The 26,031-nt window shown below is 39.6% G+C and overlaps 1 long non-coding RNA gene across 1 annotated transcript; it reads right to left on the bottom strand.

The window, feature by feature from the left end:
* Positions 1-215: 215 nt before the first annotated feature.
* On the bottom strand, positions 216-23,369 carry LOC133212952 (uncharacterized). The gene is made up of 3 exons (XR_009725653.1): positions 23,271-23,369; positions 22,276-22,445; positions 216-1,603 (listed from the first exon to the last, which is right to left on the bottom strand). It is a non-coding gene; the product is annotated as an uncharacterized LOC133212952 (long non-coding RNA).
* Positions 23,370-26,031: the final 2,662 nt, after the last annotated feature.

Here is a 26,031-nt window from a genome sequence, read left to right as displayed (position 1 = left end):
GCTTAGACAGAGCCAAATGAACCATTCTGTTTGCCCTCAGGCTCCTTCAACTCACTTAAAAGCAAGCAACAGAGCCACTCTTCATCTCCTGCATGGAAGCATCTCAGCAGGAGAAACAGGGAAGTGGTAGCAGCTGCTGAGAGCTCTCCCTGTTTGCATCCGTGGGGAAAGGGTGATGGGAGGCAGCTGGGGAATGTGATGCCCTCTACATCCTTCCTGTAGTGACAAGCCTTATTCAAACACTTCAGTTTAAAAAGCTCAGAGTGCAGCTCTGGGAGAATGCTTTCAATTCATAATCAAATACGGGGTAATAACAGATGGATAAAACAAACAAATGTGGGGGAGGATGAGGTTCATACTCAAACACTCTGGAGTGTATTCTGGGAAGAAGACGCCCACTTTCTACATGTTATTTCTCATTCAAGGAAATCTATGGGCAGGTGAACTTCGGGACCTTCTTCACTGTGCTCAGAAAAAGCCTTTCAGGAAGGAGCAGCTCTGTTTTCTTTTAGTGCAGAAACAATTCTCATGTCTTTGCATGCTTTGAAGCTCTTCCTATCCCTGCTGTATTACTCCTCTTCTTCTGAGATGAGGAAACTGAGCAAGTAGCTTGGCTTTCTGACCAGCGCTAATACTATCCTGTCACTTTGCCAGGAGATGCAGCCTGTTGAGTGGATCACTGGCACAGCAACCCCAATGTGCATTAGCACTCTGCAGGCCTCATTGTATTACACTCCTCACGATCACTGCTCTGAGAGCTCTGCATGGGCCTATTCCCTCTGCTTGTGCACTGTGTTACCACTGTGCCTGCGGCCAACTCCATTGTTTTGCTGGTGATGATAATACATAGGTTTTTCCAGCAAAGAAAGCCTCCAGGCAAGCTGGGAGGCTTCTCAAAGCACAGTGGATTGTTTGCCAGACAAACAGTAGAACGCTTGAGGAGTCTGTAATGATTTATTGTCTTAATGTGCCTTGGTTTCTATTGCTCAGGACTGTGGTAAGGATGAGATTTAAAACCTGAAGAAGATGTGGGGATGTTGGTAATAAATGAAGGATGCGAGGAAGATTTTCAAGGTGAACTTTCTCAGTTCAGTCTTGTTAATCAGTTTGTGGTTGTTGAACAGAGCAGAAGGATCTCTGCAGTCGGTAGGCTTGTGCAATGAGAGCGATGAGTGAAGCACAGCATCATCTTGAAGATCATGTTTTAACTTCATGGGAAAATGGCACATGTATTAAAATAAAATTTCCCTTTTGCTGTTTGTGCAATCAGAGATCTCTGACCTTTAATTTGTTTTCGAATGTGATCAGTTTGTGTCACCTGCCAGCCAGTCACAGATAGTACCACTGGTGAGGTAAAGGACAGAACAAAGTGCAGTCAGTTTGAGGAAATGGTAATATAGATTTCCAATCAACAGCAGCAGTTTAATTGTGGAAACCGTGACAAAACACATTTTTTTTTTTCCCTGGAGTTCAGTCTTGGAGCCTTGTTTTGAAAGCAGAACATTTTCTTGGCATGCCTCTGCTGATTTCTTAAATGTGCCAGTGGAGGAAACATCATGCTTCTGTGTCTTCAGCTTCTTTGTAGTAAGATCCAGTTAAACAACTAAAGATATTAAAAATTCATTAGAGTATTTCTATGTTGCAGTCAATGAGACCTGTTGTTTATCAAGGCATTTCCAGCCAAATAAATTGTCTTTTTTTTTTTTAACCATATAGTAAAAGACATTTGTACAGACTGCTTTGTATAAAATTGATTTTATATTTATATGTAAATCACTTTTACACTTCTCTAATGCAGCAGTCGACAGTGTTAGATAACAGGGCAATACAGTGAGAATACATTTCAGCTTCAACTGCTGAAGTTACCTTTAGATCAAACAACGCATGTGAATTACATTGCAGTGCTTGGGTGGTACTCAGCAATAAAATGAGTTAATTGCATAAGCTTCATTATTATCTTAATTGTGAAATATTTTTAGGGTATCCAGAGATCTGCAAGTAAAAAACAGTGAGCAAATTCTGCTCTGATTTTTACTGTTGTCTCAGAAAGAAGAACTTGAGCGATCAATATAAACTATTACAGGGGTGATCCATATAAACTATTACAGAAAAAAATATTCTGACACTTCTGACACTACTACAAACATAGCAACCTTTGGATAAATTGTGATTGTATTGTCCAGACAGATGTGCCACAAGAAAATAACATTTCAAGTCTCATTCTGAGTACACTGAATTGTGTTATATATAGATTTTTGGAGCAGCAAACCCACTGATGCTTAATTCCTGTTCAGCTGAATGGAATGTGACCAAAATAAGAGCTGAAATAGCTGATGCAGTTTCTTATCATCCAGAAACTTGCACGAGTTCAACTTCAGAAGCTACTTTAATGGAAATAGCTCTGTAGCTGTTCAGTGTGATTTCAGTTCTACCTCTCAGTGTGATTACTGAGAATGCTAGACGGGAATCTGCAGTTAACTACAATGTCCTGGTACAATAAAACTTGGGCCACTGCATTAGATCTGAGTGACCTTTCACAGGAATCTAGATTGGATTTGACAGAAAACCTGACAACTGAGTTAAGACTCATTTTGGTGTGAAAAAATCATGTAAGGCTTCCTACGATTCCTATCAATCTAAATACAGTAGAGTGATATTTTTGTTTGAAGGATTATGTTATTTTTCTAAACATATTTGAAAGGGAAATGGACATTTATATGTGGAAGGCTGGGGACCCATATGAATTTATGAGATCTCAGTATTTAAGATTTAAATGAGGATGTAAAATGTATGCTTATCTTATGATATAAAACCTGTGGTTAAACTTAGAACATGTTTCTCCAGATGTTTACGTATGTGAGCCAAACTGAGAAGAAGACTGTCAAATAATTTGATACCCAGCTTGGGACAAAACCTTGGTTGAAATCTTTTCTGAGCTGTGAATCTTTAAAAAGAGTGATCTTAAGTGTATAATATTTTTCAAGGGAAATATGAAAAGGCTTTGTAGTCTCACAAGGACATACTTTATGTATACATATTAAATATGTCCTCTTAATCTTCCTAAGAAAGATACATAAAGACAGAGTACGACTTTCAACAGTGTGATTTATCCCCAGCAGAAAACGCTCGGTTTTCGACATACTTTTCTTCATTCAGAAAGTTATTCTTGTCAAAAGTACAGAACCTTCCAAAGCTTCCTTTTCTTCTAAAGACGTGCCTGACCTTATCTTCTATAATAGGCTCTATTTTGGCTAATGCTCTTATTTACATAGAAATGCAAGAATAATTAAATGCCAACAGCAAGAGGTCTATCTGGGTGGAATTTGAATGAGTATCTTATAGCAATGTGGTTAACAAACTTTACAAAAAGAGTGTGCACCCTCACACAGTGGGCAGTGTTAGTAGAGGAGGATTATAACGTCCTGGAGTGGAGGTATGTAAACAAAGAGGTGGCAGTGTTAGGTCTGTGGCGAGCTAGACTTGACAGCAACATAAACAGCATAAAGAAGCCTTCTAAACAAAATCTCCAGCTGATCACTGGAGCCGACCCACCGCAGGCCTTTAGAGCTGCTTAGGAGGCAAGATGCATTTTTAGAGGATGCCTGTGTGTTCCCAGCAGTAGGAAAGGCAGGGAAGATGTGTTGAGAGGTAATGTTCAGTCATGGGGCTACGAACACGTGTGACCCCCAAAGGCAGGATGGACCTTGAAGCCACAGAGTCCTGGCACATCAAAGGGCTGTTAGCACAATTAGGTCTTTGGCTGCCCCAAATGTCAGAAAAGGGAGAAGTGGCCCCAATAAGAAGTTAATTTAGAAAAACATTAGACTTTCTGTGTCTGGAAAAAACAGAGTGAGTGAAATCCTGGCCCCACTAAAATCCATAAGGATATTACTGCTGATTTCAGACAATGGTAAAATACTAGATTATTGGCTGAAAATTACCCATCTTTTTTTCTCTCTCTAGCCCAAGCTGTCTGTGTGGGTTTTGAGGGCACAGAAAGGATGCATGACTCTATTCCTCTTTCTCCTTTTCTAAATTCTCCCCTTGCCTGTTGTGTTTGAATCAAAAACCACTTTGTGTTCTTGAAGTTACACATGGATGCTTAAGAGTAGTGCTGCACGAAGGAAGTACTGATTTGTGCAGTGTTGTGTCTCTTCCAAAGAAAGGAGAGTGGGCCCAGTTACCTTCTTTTTATGTCACAGGCCATGAAAAGTAGCACTAAGAATTACATGTGAGAAAGAACACATGCAGCTGTCATGTTTGATTGTGATTTGATTGTCATGTTTGATTTGGGTGATATGGTTTAGAGCGAGGTGTCCCTGCCCATGGCAGGGGGTTTGGAACTTGATGATCTTGAGGTTCTTTCCAACCCTGGCTGTTCTATGATTCTATGATGAGTGGTAGAAAAGCATGTCGTATCTTCCCTTAAGAATGTGTTTCCTGGTTGAAATGCTACATCCAAACCTAGCATTTTATACTGGTAACCTTAAATAGGGAAAAAAGATACATATTAATAGCAAATACTTAAATATTTTTGCTTTTGCTCTTGTTAATATACTTATTCACTCTTGCCAATGTTTTAAAATTTATCTATATAAAGTCAGGCATTTAAATCCATATTTCAACTTACAAAGAAGCAGTCTCATTTTCCAAAGTACTGAGAGACTAAGAAACATCTTGAAAAATAACCATACCAGTGTCAAGCGAGGTGTTGACATGATTGTATGCAGATAGATGTGATCTCTTCTGCTGCAAAAGGAGTTGTCCATATACAAACCAGATCCATTCCAGACTCCATTCCAGAAACTGCATAGGCACATTAATACAGTGCTGAGTTGAAGCTAATAAGACATAATTTTTTCCTACAGAGATATCTTGTTATCTCAGTTATGAGATAATGTTATGAATGTACTTATATAAAGTGCCTTCATATAACATTGAGGCCTACCTACATTGAGATACCTGCACTGGAGAATCTAGCTTTGTCTCATGTATTTTAAGATATCTATCTCAGTCCTGAATTAAGTGTGGCGTCCGGAGAATTAAAATGCAGGCATGTCTCAAAGGAACAACTGAAGCAAATAGCTTGTTAGTGAATGACACCCAAGTCAGGAACAGAAGGAGAAACTGTTTTCAGAAAATTCCTAGGTTATAGCATTTCTAGAGGCAAATATACCTACTAAATATCTAGTGAACTATTTAATAGCATATTTTATATCACTCTCTTTGTTTGCATTATAGTACATTGGATTAAATTTAGGAAACTATACAAGTTTTTCCTTTATTTGTAATTGATGGATAGCAGTAATTTGTCACTGTTTCCATCACAGGCCACATGATTAAGATCAGAGTCAAGAACTCAACTGTGCAGATCTCAACCACTGGGACCATTGCTGTGCACTGAGATAACCAAAAAAGGTAGAGACTAAAAGAAGACAGTGTAATTTGAAATTAATCAAGATGTAACAACTCCCTTTTGTAGGCTGTGGTTGGGAATTCTCAGCTGAGCTGAGTGTGCCAATGGCTGAATCACAGATGCTGGCCTGTTCACTCTCTGACCTAACTCTGTGCTCTTCTCACAGCTGCCGAGTTGCTGATAAATCCTCTGCAGCCTAAAAACTTGGGTTGCCTGAGGTTAACGGAGCACTGACAGTTTGCACCAGTTGAAGATCTGTCCCTGGGAGTCTGAACCCTACGGGGAGCGTTCTTTTCTAATGAGCAAGATGTCCGGGGGAATTGCAAGGGCTGTGATCTGAGGATACTGGGGTGAGATGACAGCCAAGGCTCTAATGCTAGTTCCTTTGGTAGCAGCTAACACATTTCCTGACTGCTGTGCTGTCCATGTAACTTGAAAAGAATTTTGAATGAGTCTGTGGCAGAATAAACCGGTTAATGAGATCATGGGAGAGGGCTTTTTTTCCTTGATGATCAACTGTTGTCTTGTCTGGTGGTAACACATACACGACAGCCACAAGTAGTGAAATAGCTCATCTTTGCCAACATTTGCTGAATCCCAGGCTCTCGTTTCCATGGGCCAATGAAGTGCAAAGGCCACACTGTAGTTCAGAGGAAGAACAGACAGGCTGAAAGGAAACCATTGTTTCTCCCTTCCCGCTTGAGCTTTTGTGGTGTTTCTGAAAACATTTTAAGCTCTCTGTAGAGTATTTTGGTTAATCCTTAGAGAGCAATAATAAAACTCTAGGAAAGGTACGAGAAGAAAAAGATAGGACGTTTTCAGTCAGTATGGCTGTACGTGGTAGGAAGATCTGCTTCTGATTAACATGCCAAGAAAGTATTTAGGTTGAAAGTGAATTTTACTAGACACTTTTAAAGGAAACCGTTTAGAAAAATACCATGTACTGACCTCTGAGGAAGATCTGCAGAATCAGTATTTCCTTCCAGTTCACTCTGAGGGTTCTACCTTTCTTCTCTGTCATGCACTCAATAGCAATAACAATAATAGCGATACTTCCAGTGCTGCAACACTCTCTACTTCAAAGCACTTCACAAACACTGGACTAGATTCAGTCTGGTCTTCTACAGATATAAACTTTGTGTGAAATCCTGGCTCCATTATAGTGAATGGCAAATTTCCCACTGACTTCAGTGGGGTTGTGATTTCACTCACTCCTTGTCAAAGAATTTGGGCAAAGTAAGCCTTCTTAAAGAGGTGAATGTGATAGCTGAAAGGAGACAAAACCTTACTTCATTGCAGGGGAAAACATAAATTCTCAAAATGGGGGATAGGCACGTCCAGACTGTAGGGGAATAACAGAGGAGAGAATGCCTCTCCTATCAATCTCCCACTGTACTCTCCTTTCTTGTTTCTTTTCTCTTAGGTCAAGTGTTAGGTTGATTCTTTGCTTTTGTTATGCCCTCAGATTTATCAGTCTCTCACATTTATATAAATATGACCATGAAGAAATGACTGCTTCACTCACTAGCTTGGTTGACTGGCTTATAACCTTAGTTTTCCAGTACTTCTGCTTAGCATTGTCATCTGCAGTTGTTCACATCAGAATACTAATGATTTATGCCCCTTTACACAGGGGCAAACCAATCAGGAGTCAGACCTTTTCTCATTTGCATGATCAGATGTGTTTTACTTTTCAATGCTTAAAACACTATAAGAATCTTGAATAGTTTTAGTCTTTTTATAACATTGTTGAGTGAAGACAGCCTTTAAAGTCTGTTTGCTCCCCATGTTGTATATTCACTGAAGTATACTTAGAGATTGCAAAATGTTAAGTGCTTATTTTGTATGAATAAACACTGCTTTTAATGATTCATGATCCCAAAGAAATTATTAACCATATATAAGGCCAGAAAGAAAGGCATAGAACTGAATATCAAACCTGAACAATGAGGAAGATATTCAGAAATAGAAATTGCTTTAAAAATGAGTTGAAACGTTGAATGATGTCAGCCAAACTACATTCACTCCTCCTGATCAGGGCTTTGAAATCGTTATTCAAGGTAGAACTTGTATCGTGTTGCCATCTGCTTTTGACTGATCCAACTGAGCCTTTCTACCCTCCTGGGTATAAATAACCCCATCTGTTGGTTACCTGAGCTGCTCTCTTTTTCAGTTTCCAGTTGGTACCTCCAGAACATGCCAAAGCGCAGTCCTGACATCTTGGTTTGTTGGTTTTTTTTTTTGCTCTTCCATGTGTGTATCTTATTACATTGAAATATGCTGAGAGTACCATGTGAAAATGTGATGAAAATTGAAGGAGTAGTACAGGTTTTGGCCACAATTCTTCTATCCTTTAAGGCTCTACAGCACAGCCAAAAAAGGAATGTGGAAACAGCTGAAAAGTAAGCTGCTCTTCTCCTCAGGTATAAATTCATCATTTCCCTGCGTATTTTGGAAAAGCTGCTTTCCAAATCTGAGCTTCACAGACATTACTGTGGCCTTGTATTTGCATTCTGTGCCTCATCACTAGAAGCAGCTGAACTAGTTTAAATTCTCAACAGCAATGAGAAATTCACCAGAGACAATAAATCATAGACATCATGAACTTCTGACTAGTGTGAAGTCATTCAGAAATATATTTCCCAGCAGATCTCTGCAGTCTGTGGTATTCCCATCAGGTGATTAATCCTCTGTCAGGGTGCAAAATGTATTGTGATGCAGAAAGAGAAGGAAATACAGCAGATAAGGAACACCACATTGCTTATGTTTCCAAAGTCTTTGGGTGATAGAAATAGACTGCAATCAGTTGCAATATCTTGCATTGCATGTCTTAAAAAAATATAAGTTATCACTGACGTGATAAAATATTCTGATGTATAGATGTGTGAACATGAGTAGGTGTCTGTAGATGTAAAGAATAAAAATTAAAACCATTGAATAGCCTTCCTGATTGGCTTAAAACACACATTTTTAGATAGTTCTAAGCTTTTTCAGTTCTAATTTTTTTTACTTTTATTTTTAGGCTGGGAAAATTGTCCTTGCTGTGTAAAAGGAAGTTACAATATTTGAAATTGTCTGTTACAGTGATTACTGTCACTGTTGCATTCTGAGCTTGCTTGCTCTCACAGGAAAACTTGGCAGCATTAGACATTACCAGATGCCCAAAGGTTATGAGTTTATGGGTAAGAGCGGAGAGGAGCACAGGTGTATAAACCCAGGAGAGGAGAACAACTCAGTGAACAGGAATTATGAATAAATACAAGAAAGAAGAGTGGTTTGTTGGTGTTGGGGATAATGCAGCAGTTTTTCTATTGCAGAGCTTGCACAGATTTTGACTCAAATCAGGAATCAGTAAGAAAAGTGTGGATCCCCATGATCACCTTTCCTCTGAACAATCCTCAATATTGCGGTCACTGCTGTTTGACCATACTGGCACTGTCTGAATGGGCGGGGGGGGGGGGGGGGTTGGAGGGGTGGGCAGGGCAATGATATTCAGAGCTGCTGATCAAAATAATGTTTGCCTCAAGGAAGCAAGGAACGGAAGGTGACCAGCTTTTGGCTTCAGTCCTCATGGCTTCTTGAATGGTTAAAGTGAAGAGAGTGCCATGCGACCAGAGCTGAAATGTCATTAAAGTCATTGAACAGATTGTGTGGCTCACATTTACACCTGTGCAGATTTGGATTTGATCCATGAAGTCTAAGTGTACACTGGTGGAACTGAGCTTGGTGTCTTATGCTTGGTCACTGAGTCTGGCAGCAGTGGCGGGTGAGCTGCTATCAGGAAATGGGGCATGTGTTTCTCTCCTCAGATCTGTATGCTAAGTGCTAGGCCTGGCCTGACAGATGTTAGAGGGCCTCTGAGTAAGAAGGGAAATTATATACAAAAGTTTCCTATTACTGCTGCAATAAACAATTTCTTAACTTTTGTGTATGCTTGTCTTTCAGGGAGGCACAGTGCTCTCACTCTGTAATACCGCTGATTGATTGCCACAGTGTTACGGATCCCAGCTCCTCTGGAACCCGCGAGAAACTCCATTTCATACTGCTACACTGACATTTTACAAAAAGTTTAAGTGCTTCATAAGCATAAATTAACTCAGCGAAAGAGCATTTCTATGATGTGGGAAGATCTGAGATGCCTAGCTGACACCACTTACATGACTTGCTTAATATCACAGACTGAATCAGTGATGCAGATAAGAACCAAACTCAGGATCTGTATTTCTGAGCCCCTTGCTTCTTACAATAAATGCAGCCAGTGCAAACTCCCAGTACTCAACAGAACAAGTGGCTGTGGATTGTGGCTAGTGCAGCTTTGCATAATAGTGTAAAAACAATTTCTTTTATGAATTCCTTCTACCCCTTCAAAAATGAGCTTTAATGAGATGGAAATGTTCTAAAACCTTGCTCTTAAAAATGTAGCACAGATCCTTTTCTGCTGTTAGATTTTTTTTTTGTTGTTGTTACGTTTTTATTTCTCCACAACAGTGTGTGACTTTTTTTGACATTCAGAATCTGGATTCTGACTTCTGTGGCTAGATTAATCTGACGAGTCTTTTGATTTGGTTCCCTCTGGAGTCAGCAGACAGGTGTATAGAGGATGATTCAGAGCAGAAGTCTAAGTAAGGTGCTCAGAGTTGAGCTGAGTGCCTAAAACCTTGACAAATTCTTGTTTCCTGACTGCAATAGGTGGAGCTGGGATTCACCTGACAATACAAAATAGAAGAAGTGAAACACATATAACAGAGAAAAGTAAGTTTAACCCTATGATATACTTTACCATCTATGAGGGCTCTAAGCAGCAGGAATAAATACATAGTGGAGACATCTATGTTCCAGGCAACTTTCTGGTTCAATTTCTTGCACTGAGCATAATTCAAAAAGTACACTAGTTTTTGAGGGCTGATTAAAATTAGCAGTTTTGCATTAATAGTGGGGCAACCTGTTGTCATCTGCCCCTGCTCTATATAAAACTTTCTGCCAGACAGTAAATTTGCCACTCAGGAAGGCTAAATGCATGTGAATTTTATGTAAAGTATCTTGAATATCTTTTCTAAAGACAAGACAATGACATTTCTCTGTACAAGTTCAAACATGAATCTTCTGTGTTGCAAAGAGCTGTCAAATTGAATAACAGGTACACTCTTTCCCAAACTATTCAAATGAGCATCACCTTAAATAAACAGAACCTGGCTAAGGGTTACATTAAAGATTTGTCATAGCAAGAAGTAATATTTGAATGATAATATCTCTTAATATATTCATTATTTAAAGTTACTCTTTTAAATACACCTAGAGGACTCTTTCCCAGGTAACCCTGAGATAAAGTTATCAGACTCTGGCTCTCATCTTCATTGCACACTACTGTAGATAATGCCTTTGCACATGGTATCTCCTAGCAGTGGTGATTGCAGTAACTCTTTGGCTCCCAGCAGAAGTAGCTGGGGGTGTGGTAAAGCCAGGATGCAGCGAACATGATTCATACAAAAAACCTCAGACCTTGGACTGGTTGTAAGGGATTCCCACGTTTATTATGTGGGAAAGTGTTGAACATATTGCATAAATTATACAGTGGAGCTGAAAGATTGGGATTTCCCTGTGTTAGTCAGTTGGCTACTACACGACATTTAGGCCATCATTAGAAGGAAATAAAAATCTTTCTTATTATAGGCAGCAAGGCATCATTCAAAACACCTTTTAATTAAGAGAATCCCAGAGAAATTCAAAAGTGATGCAGAAAATTGGTGCAACAATTGATTTGCCTTTGCATATAGCCACAGCTTCTAAAATGAAATGGCTTGATACTTTTTTTTTTGCAGAGTCTCTCTAGCAATTCACTTATATTGACAGAAGACATGATTATTTTTTTTTTGTAGTATTCAGGGCGTTTACATTGTCTGGCTGATACTACTTCAGTCATCTGTAGAGGTGGGGTTTGGAGGAACCCAGATTCCTCATACTGCCAATGAAGAGAAGGCAGGCATGATTCAGAGAAGCCAAGCTAAATGCCTAAAGGAACTTGAAAGAAATGGTGTGAATACCACCTGTGTTTCTACTCTGAACCTAATTTTTCAGTAATTTGTCCTTTTACCATAAAATTTCTCTTGGAGCTCAAACTTTGCGCACATGAAGTCAAAGACACTTGTAACAGCCACCAATTTGTAGCAGCTGAGGATCTGGCCCAGGATCTGTAATTTTGTTTTTAATAGCTATTTGGAGGAGATTATTTTACAACTTGTTCTAATATGCACATTCCCAGTGGACTTCTCAGGTAATTACTTGGGCTGCAATTCAAATATTCCACAGTTTGAAATATACTTGCAGAAAAATCTATTTTTCTGTATACAGAGGGTATAAAACAGTCACTTCTTTGGCATGTGTAGCTATTACTTTGCAAAAAAATCCAAGGTTTGAGGTGAACAAATGAATGAGCATGCATATATTTTCAGTGTATATTTAGGGATATGTTTGGAAATTTGTACCTTTACACAGCAAAAATTTGGTTCATGGCAACACACTAGGTTATACAGGGTAAAAAATGAAAAGCAATCATGAAAATGAAGTATAACTTTGGAGAAAGGTCTTATATACCATCTTGAGTGCTGCTGACTTTCTCATTGGCATATATAAGGTATTACTTTTCGACCTGTGACTTTCTCTTATGTTCACAGATCAGTAGGCAGATCAGTAGGGTTTAGTTTAAATTCCTATGCCGTATTTATTTGTATATTTATATTATGTATCACCATGAATAATAAAAAGTTAAAGGCCTCTGAACCACAACAAATTAAAGTGGTGTTTTAAACAAGGTGTTTAAAGCTGATAATTTAAAGCTTTAAAGATTCTCCCTGCATAAATGTGAAATTATTCTGAGTTGGGCACAGTGGATGCATAGGACAGCTTCACAAGTTAATTTTCCCAGGTTAGAGTCTTGACAAACTGCTTCCATTTGTATTGTGAAATGTATTTACTGGGTGTATTTCTCAGTACTGCTCTTGATTTCCCATGGAACCCTGCCCTTTATATTAGAGGTGAATAATTAGATCACTGGGTTTAATGTTATTATGCAGCTTGCCAAGGTTTGGTATGCTATCACTTGCTAGAAGGTGTTCTTGGTCACCTAACGATTGAAAGACAGGAACAAGTCTTTATTTTCCCTTGGGAATCAACCTCAGGGTGGCGTCACTCAGTCAATGCATGACTTTCCTTTCAGGGTTTAACAAGCCTCACCAAAGACTAAATGGTGTATTGTAAAACCAGACCTGCAAAGTCTCACACACCTAACAGATGAGTCCCACTCCTTTTTGCTTAAGGAAAAATTAAAACAAAGGGGAAAAAAAAAAAAAAGATTTTGCCTGAAGGGTTTTCTCAGTGCTATGAGGAAAAAAATCAAGTCAAACAAATCATCTTTCTCATACCTAGAGTCTCAGTGACATTATCTTTTGCATGACACCATAACTGTACTTTGGTGGTAGTGATTACATGGGGTTCAGCAGGCTAAGCCCTGTCTGAGAAGTTCTGTGTTTAAGAGAAAGGACTTTGTGAAGGATAGGTCATTTGGCTTGCTAGCAGTTTCAAAAACACAAATAAAAAGGGGTCAGAGAAGATTTTTGAGGAAAATTTTTTACTATTTGAAACAACTTCAAGAGAATTTCAAAATAAAGTTTTCTTTAACACAGGGATCAAAACGCTTCACACTGAAACAGTGCTAAAATTTAAATTGTTAAATAGCATTGATACGTAAAATATTTTAAATATCCTTATTTTCATAGAATGGTTAGGGTTAGAAGGGACCTTAAAGATCACCAACACAAAATAACTGGGTAAAATGACTACACATCACATAGTATATTTTAACATTCTGAAAACTGGCTGTAGCTGCAAATTTTGCCTAGCTCCAGTTAGAATGACCTGAATTTAATATTGTCTAAGAGGGCAAGCTGGAAATAGATTTTTTGTACATTTTGTGCTTTTATATGCTATAGGGCACTTATGAGTGCTCTAGAGGAAAGAGTAAACAGCCACTAAAGAAATTCACTGTGATATCAGAAGCATCTTTAAAGTGAATGGCTGCTGCATGTTACAATATCAGCGCTTTGTCTTTATTCCACCTGCACATTCATTTAATCTGAATACACTAGAATGAACATCCTCCTAGCCTGAAATATTTAACCTCTAAGAACCCTTTGTAGACACAGCCTTACCTTTTCATTTCACACACTTAAACTTTTTCTCCCTAATTGGGTCATCCCCTCTCCTCCCATAGCCCCCACAACCTGCATGGGGACATCCACTTTTAAAAACTAAAACACGTAATTAGCTGTTAATACGCTGGGGGTTAATGAGTAGGTATAATCTTATTAACCTAATGGAAGTTACAGGTGTAACTCGTAAGCAGCCCTAGGCTGCCAAAGAGCGCAAAGAAGTTATTGCTATCTTTAAATAAAAGTTAAATAAACATGATTCATATCTCATTTTTCTTCATGTAACTTGGCATTCCAGAAAGTTTTATGATTTTGGCTGGGATGACTAGTTGCTCCAAGCAAAAGGCTAGGAGGTTTGTCCTATCTTAAATTTCTAACAAAACTGATGCCGTTGATAGACTTTTCCGATGAGACCAAGAGTCACTATGGTTTCCTTCACATACAGTAACTTCTTGTTGTTGTTTTCTAATAATTTGATTGGAAAATAAACCCTGGAAAAATATCTGTGAATTTCTAACTCAAGGTCATGGGAAAAATTCTTGCTGTGTTTTAGTGCACTAGCAAATTTAGGTGAATGTGACTTTCTGTGAAATCTTGTGTAAGGTTGTTGCTATTGACTTGTATGTTGTGTCTAGTGATACACTTAGTTGCTATCACCTCAGGGACGTCTTGTATGTACCCTGTTTTGATCTGGAGCCAGAATTCTCTCTGGCTATACAATGCAATTATTTACATCCACAAGTATGAGTGTTAATGAAAAGATGTTCATTTGTAAATACAACGAACTAGTGAGCTTCTAAATGAAGGTGACCTCAGACACAAACAGTACACATACAAGATACTTATTCTTCATATCTCAGGCATTCTTTTTTTTTTTTGTAAATAAGTTTTCAGGCTTGCTTTAAAAAAAATCTTTTCAGTTTCTTAAGTAATTTGATTGCCTTCATTGGCCAGAATATTTCCCTTTGGTAGCCAAAGGCACAGTATGTTTAAATGCTCATTAACTTTTATTAATTAATTAAATAGATTCCATGAACATATTATTGAGTGAGGGGTTTGCATTATATTACAAAAGGATTCTTAGTCACATATTTATTTTCTCAGAATGCCTCAGAGCTTTTTTATTATTATTGAATGCTACCTCATTGGCAATTATATCATGAAAATGCTGTGTGTTTACCAGATATTTCAATAGCATCTCACTTTTTTGAAGAAGCAGTGCATAATGTAGCATAGCTAGACCTTTGATGTTCTCTGTAAATGAATAGTGACTGGAGGGCAACTCCATCTAGCTATGGGTTACTCAGGTCTCGTGGGAGAAAAGTTAAGTCCTGTTCTGTCTACTGCCAGCTGGGAACCTGCTGCTTCACTCTGTGTTCTCAGAGTGTTTCACCTACCCCCTTGCCAATCCCTGTCTCTTCAGACAGGCCGTAGAGCAGCAGGTAGGAGGTGGAGCAGTGCAGCAGTGAGCAGAGCTGGAGGTTTGCTGGCAGGGCTCTCTGAATTGCTCTAAGCACTGAAGCTGGCAAGGCGTGAGGGTGAAGCAGGTGAAAGGGTGTAGTCACTTAAGGAAAGGAAAGGATGGGTGGAGAACAGGAGCGGGAAAAGGCAATTTATCAGGGACGGTTAGAGAGATGGTATTCACAAGCATATTCTTTTGCCTTAAAGCTTTATTGCTTAATGATAAAGATACTTATCCTTAATTTCCTTAGAGCTGACAATAACAGCTAAATATTGCCAGTGATTTCTGTTCAGTGCTATGATTGTCTCCTCTCAAACCTCCTTTGCTGTGTATTTTGTGTTCAAATGTCACTGTGTCTAGGCACTGCTAAGCGACATGGCATTTTTCTGTTCATATCACTGTTTTTTTTTTTTGCAAATGTACATATAAATCTATCACCTAGTGTAGTACATAATTGGTGTACCTATTTAATTATTAAAGAAGCAAAAGAGTTAAAAGCTGTATTTTCAACTGTTATCTCAGTATCTGCAGAGCTACATTTCCAGTCAAATTCAGAACACATGAAGAGATCTCGGGTACAATGACATAAACAGGTGTTTTCCAATGAATACAAGAATATAAGGCTGGAAGAGACCTCTAGGGTAACAGTCCTCTGCTGTCATATGCAACCATACCACAGAGCATTTTCATGAACCAATCTAGCTAAAATATATGTTAATATTTTTGCTTTTCCCATCAGAAGGTTGTACCAGAACTTTCTTTAATGCTAAGAAGCCTTCCTATAATTCTCGCATCATGTAGACTTCAGACAGGTCATAGCTTTTCCTAGGCTATCATCTTCAGAGCAGATATGCACCTGCAGCTTTCATTGATGACACTTCCAATGGGCTTGTGCCCAAAGCTGAAAAATCAAAAGCAAATCCTCCCATGTTCATTATCGCTATTTTGAACTAAAAAGTGTTCAGATCAGGAATGAACCCATGTTAGAAATTATGTTAGAAGTATCATGTCTCCTATGCCCTGATACAGATTCAAACCCCTTAAGACTGTAGTCTTAAAATTGAGAGGCATCATGCATATGTAATTTTGACCAGTAAGAACTTATGCTGTTGACATTATCATTCAGTAAAATGTGCTGATCTGAGGGAGATGAATGCATTGTGCAATGCATGAGAATTATCTCTTACTAATTAATCCACCTTTGTTTATAATCTCATGAAAAATATTTTTTTAAGTATGGCTGGAAGGGGCATATGGGTGCATCTTTAAGGCTGCCTTAGTATTTTATCTAGTTTTTTTTTTTTTTTTTCTTTACTTTAAGGCCTCAAACCAAATTTTCCAGTACATTTTTTTTTTTTTTTGTCTGTAATATTAAATCATTGCAACCTAAAACCCGGGTGAATATTAGAAAGAAAAGGAAATACCCTTCTAGCTAAAAATAGGGTTAATTAACTTCCACAGTTAGAAGCTTCACTTGCCTCCCTTGGCTTTCTTCCTCCATGGATGCAGTGAGTGCTGGTTTTGAAGTCTCAGCAGATTTATGTACTGCCTTAGGTTCAGCTAAGGCTTTTTCTAACATCTTTTATTGGGTTTGTTGTTTAATATTAACAGCTGTACAAATGAGCCATTATTGGGTTCTGATCATGAAAATAACTTGATGCAGGTAAGCAATTTCTATGCATTAGTATTTGCAGAGTCAGATTTCTGCAGCCATTAAACTGAGCTAGAACCATCAGGACAGAGAATACCCATTAATTTCTCCCAATTAAAAGGCTTGCTTCTCATTTTCTTTGAAGGTAATTTGTATATTCTTAGACAAGGTATAAAGGAAAATCAAAGCTTCTGTATTACTACTACCATAAGAAAGATTAAATTTAAAATTTATTCCCATCTGCAAGCTTCAGTCAAAAGCTATTTGATCAACACTCCCTTTCTACAACTTTTCTTGCCTGTCATCTTATTATTTTGTTTGTTTTTACCTCTCTACATCTTTGATAAATGGTATGGTACAAGAGACAGACAGGACTGTCTCTAAAAGCCATCTAAATGTATATGCCTGCTCAGAAGTTTCTACCTGAAAAGTTTCCTCAGACTTAGGATTTGTCATAGCAAGTCCCTTCTTATCTGAGGCGAGCTGAGCATTCTCAGTAGTTTCCTGGAGACAGAAAGCCCTTCAAGAAGCTGGTCCACAAGCAGAATTGTTGTCTCAGGAACTGGTATGTGAGCACCAAAATGGGCATTGCTTAGTTTTATTTTCTTGTTAAATGACCCAGTGAAACTTAGTACTGTTTTCCCACAGGAAAATTACTATTTTTCTCCTCAGTCTTTATTGGATTTCATTATAGATGCGAAAGAGTATAGCATCAAACAGCCGACTTTCATTTCTTAATTAGCAAAACTGACAGTGATTAGGTAGGACAGAACTGATTGACAAAAAGAACTCTGGAATAGATAATTTAGTGAAAAGCAATATGCAAAACAATAAAAAAAGGTATTTAAATACATTTTCAGTGTTATAGATCTGCTTTTCTCCGAGACTGTCAAAGCTGCTAATCTGTCTTTCAATATCTCTACAAGATGCAAATTCATTTTTACTAACATGATTACTGAAAACAAAGTCAAGGTACAGGCAAGACAAGCCTGCTATTTTCAAAATGGCCTCTAATTTCAGTTCACACAATTTTGGTTCACTAGCTTCAGACACATACAGCTTGATTATCAGCACTACTGAAAAAACCTGCCTAAAACATGGGAAATAAGAGGGGAAATTACAGGACTTTGCAACATATTTTTTCTGTCCCTCTCTCCGAAAAATAAATCATTAAAGTTGGCATGCGAAGTCCTATTTCTACTTTTTCCATCTCTCCAACAATATCAAAGCATAATTTTAACATGTTAAGATTAGTATAGTATGTTCAGTCTCCTTATTTTTAATTTTTTTTTTTTCTGGTGGGTATTTCTTACATTGCTTTTGGGAAACATGGCTACGGACTGTTTTTTCATCCAAAATAATTGTTTGCAACAAACCTTTCTTCTAGTGTAATACGTATAGGATTTTTGGGAACATTAGCAGTTTCTCTCTGAACAATAGAAAGACTGTGCCTTAGAAAGCTCTGGAAAGGATTTAGAGGTCAAAGAAGACAAGTCACTCAACATGAGTTCCCAGTGAGATGTTCTGGGAAAAGACTGATGTGGTCCTTTGATATATAAGAAGGGGAGTTGGGAGTAGCATAAGGAGGTGTTTTTGCCTCTATCTGACACTGGGGAGATTAACACTGAGAATACTGCATACTGTTCCTGTCTCTTAGCAGTGTTGTTGTAACTATGGTGGTCTAAGGATACAAGAAAATTTTGTAGGAAGGCATGTATTTTTTTTAATTGGATCAGATAATGTACTTGGAAAAAATATGGAAAAACATCATCACATCATGATGTCTGCAATAGGAAAAATTGGCAATACTACAGAAAAATAAAAATTATTCCAACCTGGAGAAAAAATACAGTAGGGTAAGAAAGAGAAGTAACTCAAATTGTTCATCATATTAAAACCAATACTGAGTACATTAATGTCTTCAGTACACAGCAAATTCTGTGTGCTAAGAGGCACTCCTATTTGGAGATGAAAGTCATACTGAGGAAGAAAAGAAAGACATAGTGAGGAAAAGAGAAAAAAATGCAAATAAATAAGAAATAAGGCATAATTAGTTAGAAAAAAAAAAGATGCAAGTAACCATGCTGTGTATATGTGTGCATGCATGTACATGTACAGGTGCCTCCGATAACTTTTGAACTTGTTTCTCTGCAGCCACTCTTGGCAGGGGGGGAGGTCTGAAAAGCAGTTATGTTTCTACAGGTTTCATGAAAGCATGTGGTAAAAAATAGGTGAAACCTCTCATAGAAAAGTCCTGACAGAGATCTATAATAATCTGAGGTACTGTGAGGGCTATAATGTGAGTTGTCACACCTGTAAGACACAGAAGATCCACGAGGAGTTGGGAGAAGACCTTAAAAATGCTCCGTATATGGGAAGAAACTTTAATCAGAGCTCACAGCTTGTTAGGCATTGAAGTCAATCAACCATGAAACACGAATCCATAGGGAACTAAGCTTTATTAGTCTTAAGCCTATATTAGTTGTGCAATACTTAGGGTGATTAGCTGTTGGGATAAATTTCCAAGGGAGAAGCCGGTTTGCCATCCTTTTAAGTTTTTGGATGTCTTTTTTGGAAGACAGTGAAACACAAGTAATTGGGTTAACAACAGGAGTAAGTGAATGCAATTGTATGGCCTTTATAGTAGAGAAGGGGAAGCCTGAAGAAAATCTAATGATTTCTTCTGGCCATAAAAATCTATGAATCCAGGAATTAGAAACACAAAACACCTCAGAGGAGCCTTGTGAGGAATTGGCACAGTGTCATCCAGCTAATTAACTATATAACTACTGCCAAACGCATATGTCCAGGTGAAAGCACACTAGCTTGGCTACTGCATGAGCATGCTCTGCTCCAACATCTTTCATTGTTGTCAGTGGAATGTTAATAGATGATGGCAGCACAACAGGGGTGAGGACAGACAAGTGGGAAAAGTTTAAGATAATGTCATCAGAACTGAGTGCTGTCACAGTATAATGGTCTCCTGCTGGTACTTAAATGCAGGGGAACTCACGGAAAATTAAACATCAAGGCATGTTCATTTGCAAAGCTGGAGATATGGATCCTATGGCAATCTCCTCCTACAATGGGCTCATTTCTGCTTTACTAAATGGACATGGAAGCAGTGGACCAATATTTGTAGGCTTTTTTCTATGTGGCCAGAAGCCAGGTGTACTTTATCATGTACTTCATTTATACAAAGGAGCACTTATCTACTAAAAATTAAAAAGTGTCAATTCAGGTTGGATTCAGAGTCTGCTGTTAATTCTAGTTGTGCTTATGATCTCCTCTAGTCCCTGGGTTGGGGAGCTGCAGAACAGGCTTTTTGAATCAAAAGTACTTCACAGTTCGGACATGGTAGGAGCATTCCCCCAGCCAGCTACTACCACTTATTCCATAGATAACAGCTTATCAGGATGCAATATCTCAATCAGTTTGGGTTGTGTGCCCTTACATAGGACACACTGAGTTGCAAGCGCAGGTACTGTGCCAAAAGTTTAATGAAAATAAACCTGAAGTTTCTCTGTAGAATTTAAAGGAAGTAAGACAAGGCCCTGAGTTTCCTCTTCTGTATAGCAAATATATGGTATGTTATTGTTAGAATTTGTCAGGACATGCTAAAAGAATAAAGAGAGAAAAGTGAGATTTGTATATATTCATAGGGCTTCAGAAACTAACACTTCAGTGAAAATACTGATTACTGTAAGAGCCTAGCACAGGACAACCATGAGAGTTGGCAAGGCTGCTTCACAATCAATAATTTATGACAGGTCCACTAACTAGCAACAGCTACTTGTTATTCTTTTGTTAGCTATGAAACCATGTTACATTTGGATTTGGTTTCCATAAATATCTAAGCTAGTGTGTATCTGAATCTAGGAGTCTGGCTTGGTTTCAATAGCAATTTGGACTTTATCTGGCTAGCAGAAGCCTTTTTAATCTGTATCATTTAATACAGGGCAGCCACCTAGCATAAATACTCCTGTGTGACTGTTGGCATTTTGGTAAAGCATTTTTAATCCCTACATATTTTTCACAACTTGCCTATACTCATCCTTTAATAGGTTCACTTTAAGCCAGCAATTTCACAAAAGTTTTTGAAGAGGTTTTCTGAGAAAAACGTGCTTCTCTTTTAATAGGGTTTTGACTTTCTTTTAATCACCAACAAATGATTTAACAAAGTTGACACATGTATTGTCACCTCTGAGAGGGAAAGCAGTATTAAATTGCCTGGTGTATATTTCTTTAGTCTTTCTATAAACTTTAGCAGATTTGCTGCATTGGTGAGAATGCTGCATTGATGAGTATGGTTTTATGCTTTCACATTTTCGAGCTGGTTTTTGTTTCCTTTTTTCACTGTTTTCTGACATTATGTAGTGCTGGGAGTGTAAAAATTTGATGCAACAGTAGTCTTTCATTGTGACACATCATATGTAATCTTTCACTATTGTCCTTTGTCCTGCAACAGCTGACAGAGAGAGTACCTGCACAGCAGATGATGTTTTCCAGACACCAGCAAAAGCCTGATGTTATTTCTTAAGAATGCAGCAGCTACACTACAAACTGGAGCACCACCACTTGAAATCTCATTTTGCCATTGGTTTTCCACCTGCTTTGCTGCAGAAACAGCTGCCCTTGCTGACTACAATGAAGATCACTTTTTAATTGGATACTAATAGCTGTAGCTTCTCCACTTGTATGAATGATGAGAATAGAAAATCCAGTCCTTAGAATACAGAGGGATCATTCAGGAAAATGCTAGGCTAATAGTGCAGAAACATCAGTGTGGGAGGTGAGCCTGACTCTGCAGAGGTATGCTCATTCATAAACATGAGCCAGCTCTTCCATTGTGCATATTGTATTTCATATTGGAGGCAATACGAATCATTCTGTTATATTATCCTGTCAGATCTAGCACACCAAAGAGGACAGGGCTAGCTTGGTATCAGAGGCTGAGGTTTACTGGAAAACACTTAAAATATTTCAAGAAGTGCTTTCAGTACAAATCTCTCAGGTTGGAGAGGTGAATTTATCATATTTCCTGTACTTCCTCCTTTTCTCCTGGCCTGGCAATATTTATTACTGTCATACTATATCAAGACATATACATCAAAATGAATTCATCATTATGTCTGTACCAGCCCTCCTGAGCTGGCATTGCGTGGATGTACAACTTAAAATGGCATCATTAGAGTGTCTGTATTCTGGGTAAATATTGTACTGGGGCCTTGACTGTGTATTTCTTTAAGTTTAGGGATATTACCCCTTTATTCTTGTCTTTGAGTAATTGTATTTGCTCATCTAAAATCCCTCCTGTCGTTTCATTTGAAAACACAATCCCATTTAACTTTCTCCCTTGATACACTATATACTTCATTGTTCCAATACAGAAAAAAACCCACAACATTACATTTTGGTGATGGTGGAATAATTCTAAGACAGAAATAGCTTTTAAACAGTGGTTGCAGAAAGCACTTTGGGTATTTTGATGTTTATTCTTAGAAAAGCTCCCCTCCCCTATTTTGATTGTGTGCTTAAGTACGTTTGACTTCAGGACATATCTAAAGCTGAAATATGTTAACTGTCCTCCTCAGCATTGATGTGTTACTAGTGCAGGACCTAAGCTCATAAAATGCATTGGGATTCTTAGAGATGAAAGAACTGTTGTTCATGTTCCATTGTGTTTTCTCCTTTAGGACCACAGCTGCAATGCTGAATAATAAGTAATAATAATACACAAATCCATTAATTTATGTGGCCATGTTAGGACATGTGAGCTCCAATAAAACAAAAAGATCAATGAAAATTTGGAAATCATGTGGAAAACATATCAGAGGTGTGTTTGTAACATATATAGGTGGTCTGCCATGTTGGGAAAATCGCATACATTTAGGAAGTGCTGTTACATGCATTTTGAAAATGCTTATTTAAATCAGCCTCTTAAAAAAAAAACAAAAAAACCCCAAAACAAACAAACAAAAAACCCCAACAACACAAAACCCCACAACTTAGTCCTGAAATCCTTCTAGCAAAAGCTTTGAAATTGAACAAATCATTCTCACCACCCCCATCAATAAAGCAGTGTTCTGGCTCTGCTTTAAGCAGACAAAGTGCAGGAAGTTTAGAGTGCGAGCTGTGAGCTAAGGCCCTGTGACACGAGGAGGTGTTGCAGTTGATGCATATCAGGCACCACAGCAAAGCCAGTGCCTTCATTCCTGCACCAGCATCTCGTTAGCTGGGTAGGGGGCAACCTTTAAATGGGGATTCATCCTTGTCTCCAAGCATTTTGGCTTTCTATGGCTCATAAGGCGATGGCCTTAGCAGTAATCAGAAAGACCAGTGCCCCAGAGCGGAGGTGCAGGCTGCGGCCGTGGGAGTATGGGGCTATGCTACCCCATGGCTCCTGGGGCAGGCTGCAGCACTCCTGCCAAGCAAGTCATTGATAGAGAGCTGAAAGCATTTAATAGCCCTGTGCTAGAGAGCAACATCATTACAGCAGGACTGCAAAAATAAATACAAGAACTTAACCCAAATTACCTCATAAAATGGAAGAAAACAGAGCACTTGGTTTGCCCCGTTTGAAGTACTGGGGGAAGCCTAAGGGGCTGGACCTTTCTTCGCACACAGAGGGGTTGCTGGTGCTGGTGGTGTTAGGCCAATTTAAAGGTGGTGTGAGACCAAACGGGCTTTTGTGCGAGTGGATATGACAGGGTTAAATCAATCTGAATTGAAAGGGGATTAGACTCCGGGTCACTTGAGCCACGCAGGGAACCCGGGGTGCTGAGCCACGCAGGGAACCCGGGGTGCATAGCTGGCCGTGGCCGAGCTTGCCGGGCCGATGGCTCACGCTGACCAGAGCTCGCCTAGCCGTGCCGTGCCGTGCCGTGCCGCGCCGCGCCGCGCCGCCTGGGCGCAGTTGGGCTGGATCACGGCTGACACGGGGAGAGAGGGAGCAGCCGCGGCTCCAGCCTGTCGGGCCGCTCGGCAGGTTGATGGATGTGCTGGCCTGCGAGCGCTCGCCACCCCGGCCAGTCCAGCCCATCCACAATGAGTTACAGTTTCCCGGTCTCCCTCCCGGCACCTCCTCCCCTTTTCCCTCCTCGTTGCCGGCCGCCCGCTCAGCGTGCAAAGCCTTGCCCTCGCTCTGCGGTGCCCGCTGGGAAAGGCTGACACTGCACCGCTGCAGAGCCCTGGGCGACCGAACAGCGCGGGGGTATCTTGGTTGCCACCCGGAGACATTTTCCTCCCTGAATGGAAGGGACTGAGGTTGAGCAGGAGAGGGGACAGCGCACTCGTGTCGCCATGCGCCTGGCTGGGGAGCGGGGCCGGTTCCCAGTCTGTCTTTCGCCCCTCCGGCCTCCCACCCTCTCGGGAAGCTGTCCGCAGGGGAGCCATCCGCCCGCAGGGCGTCCCGAGGAAGAGCGGAGCGCGGCCGTCTCCCAGGGAAAATGCGCTCCAGCCCTGCCGTGTTCCCACCAGCGTCTCTTTTCCCCTCCACGCATCTGTTTTCGTTTTCTTCACATTTATACTTTAAAGATGATGATCGCCCCTCCACATCCCTTCCCTCTCTCCACCCCCTCCCCCCCTCCCCGGAAGATGAATTTCATCTGTGCCTTGAAAAGGGGCAAGAAACAATAAATATTTATGGGTACCAGGGGAAGGTCGAACTGTAAACCACCACTTACCCATACGTCTCTTACGAAAGGAATTAGTACTGCAAAATTTACATTAGGAAAAAGAAAAAAAATAAAGACAAGAGAAGCATTTCTATGATGTGTAAATGCTATGCCTCATACCCATTTAAACTGGAGCAAACCACCTCTTCACAGGGCCAAATCTGGGGCATGGCCTTTTAACTGTAATAGCCAAATTAAAACAAACGGCCTAAATTAAACACTCCAGCCCTTGCTGAACGTGAGAGTTCAAGTGGTGAGGAAATATGCGTGTAACAGATCGCTTCTCTGCAGTTTTATTTGAATGAAGGCTTAGTTCTTTTGAAACAGTTGTAAGTGTATTCAGAGATACTGCACAGATAAAGATATGTAAGAACATAAAAATACCAGTGTATGCAGCCAAGCACAAACAGCTTATATGCCTTTAAATCCAGAAGGGGCCGTAATAACAGTGTTCGGTATGGCTTGTTAGAAGCCCAGGCAAAGATAAAACTCCAATAAAAAGTACATTCTTTTATGTTCAGTGTTAAAGGAAAGGCAATGTAAAATGAGGATTTATGTTTGTGGGGGCAGGCAGAGGAATACAGGCCCTTTAATAACCTGGTGCTGTAGAAGAAGGAGCAAGCTCCAGTGAGTTTTCAGGAACTCCCTCTGGCAGGGGAAAGGGCCTGAGGGAACCTGGCTCTCCCAAAGCAGGGCTGAAAGCCTGGAGATGGGCAAGGAGTACAGGGATGCTTCAGCAGATTGTCTGCTTCCCAGTAAATCTTGGTAGAGCACCTAGGCTTAAAGACCTCACTTTTTCATTATTCATCATCCATTTCGAAGTAAGTTTTGGAATATGCTTCTGGTGACATTTACCCTCTGGCTTTTCTTTCAGCAAGGATGATTCCCAAATGGCCTTCACACCAAAATCAGGTTACTGTTGGCTTCAGTGCAAGCAAGATCATGTTATAAAATTGACCATTCTGGTTGTAGACCTGCAGTGGCTGGTTTTCAAGTCGTCTGGAGTACTTAGCTTGTGTAAGGAGAGTAAAACAGGCTGTGGCTTTTCTGTGTTTGTATTCCCAGTGGAGTAATACATAGCTGCTGGGGATGGAGCATTTGGTATTCTAGGGGACATGGGCTGGTGGATCCTAAGGGGTAACTGGGACTAAAACTGGAGTTTTCTCTGACCGAGGCTGAAAAGTCTCTTTCTCTGCTGTTTCCTTAGAAGAGGTAGAATGGGAAGAAACCTCAGTTCCTCAGAAACTTTTGCCCTCACTATATTCATCGTATTTATCCATAATAAGTTCTCCCCAAATCTTCTTACTACATTCCAATATTTATAAATGCATCTAGATACTGTTTTCTAGTTTCTGTGAAAGGCTAACTGATCAGAAGCAGACACCAAGTAAACAAAATTTCATTGTCTCAATATAAGATTTATAACAGCATTTTCAGAGGAGCATGAGTCACAAGGAGTTGCTGTCAAGTGTGTGGGGGTTGTACAACATCAACCTTAAAAATCTGGTGTGACAAGGTTTCTTTGTTCCTGCACTCCTCTCCCAGAGACAATCAGACTTGTCATTTGTTCAGTGGAATTACTAAATTATTTTTTTTTCCTGAAAACTACTGGCAAAATATGC

This window comes from Neopsephotus bourkii, unplaced genomic scaffold (assembly GCF_033783945.1).
Source record: "Neopsephotus bourkii isolate Nb327-2 ecotype Australia unplaced genomic scaffold, CSIRO-AGI_Nbou_v1 NB_753, whole genome shotgun sequence".
Lineage (NCBI taxonomy): Eukaryota > Metazoa > Chordata > Aves > Psittaciformes > Psittacidae > Neopsephotus > Neopsephotus bourkii.
Note: the sequence above shows the minus strand (reverse complement) of the source record. Positions and strands in the feature narration are given on the sequence as shown.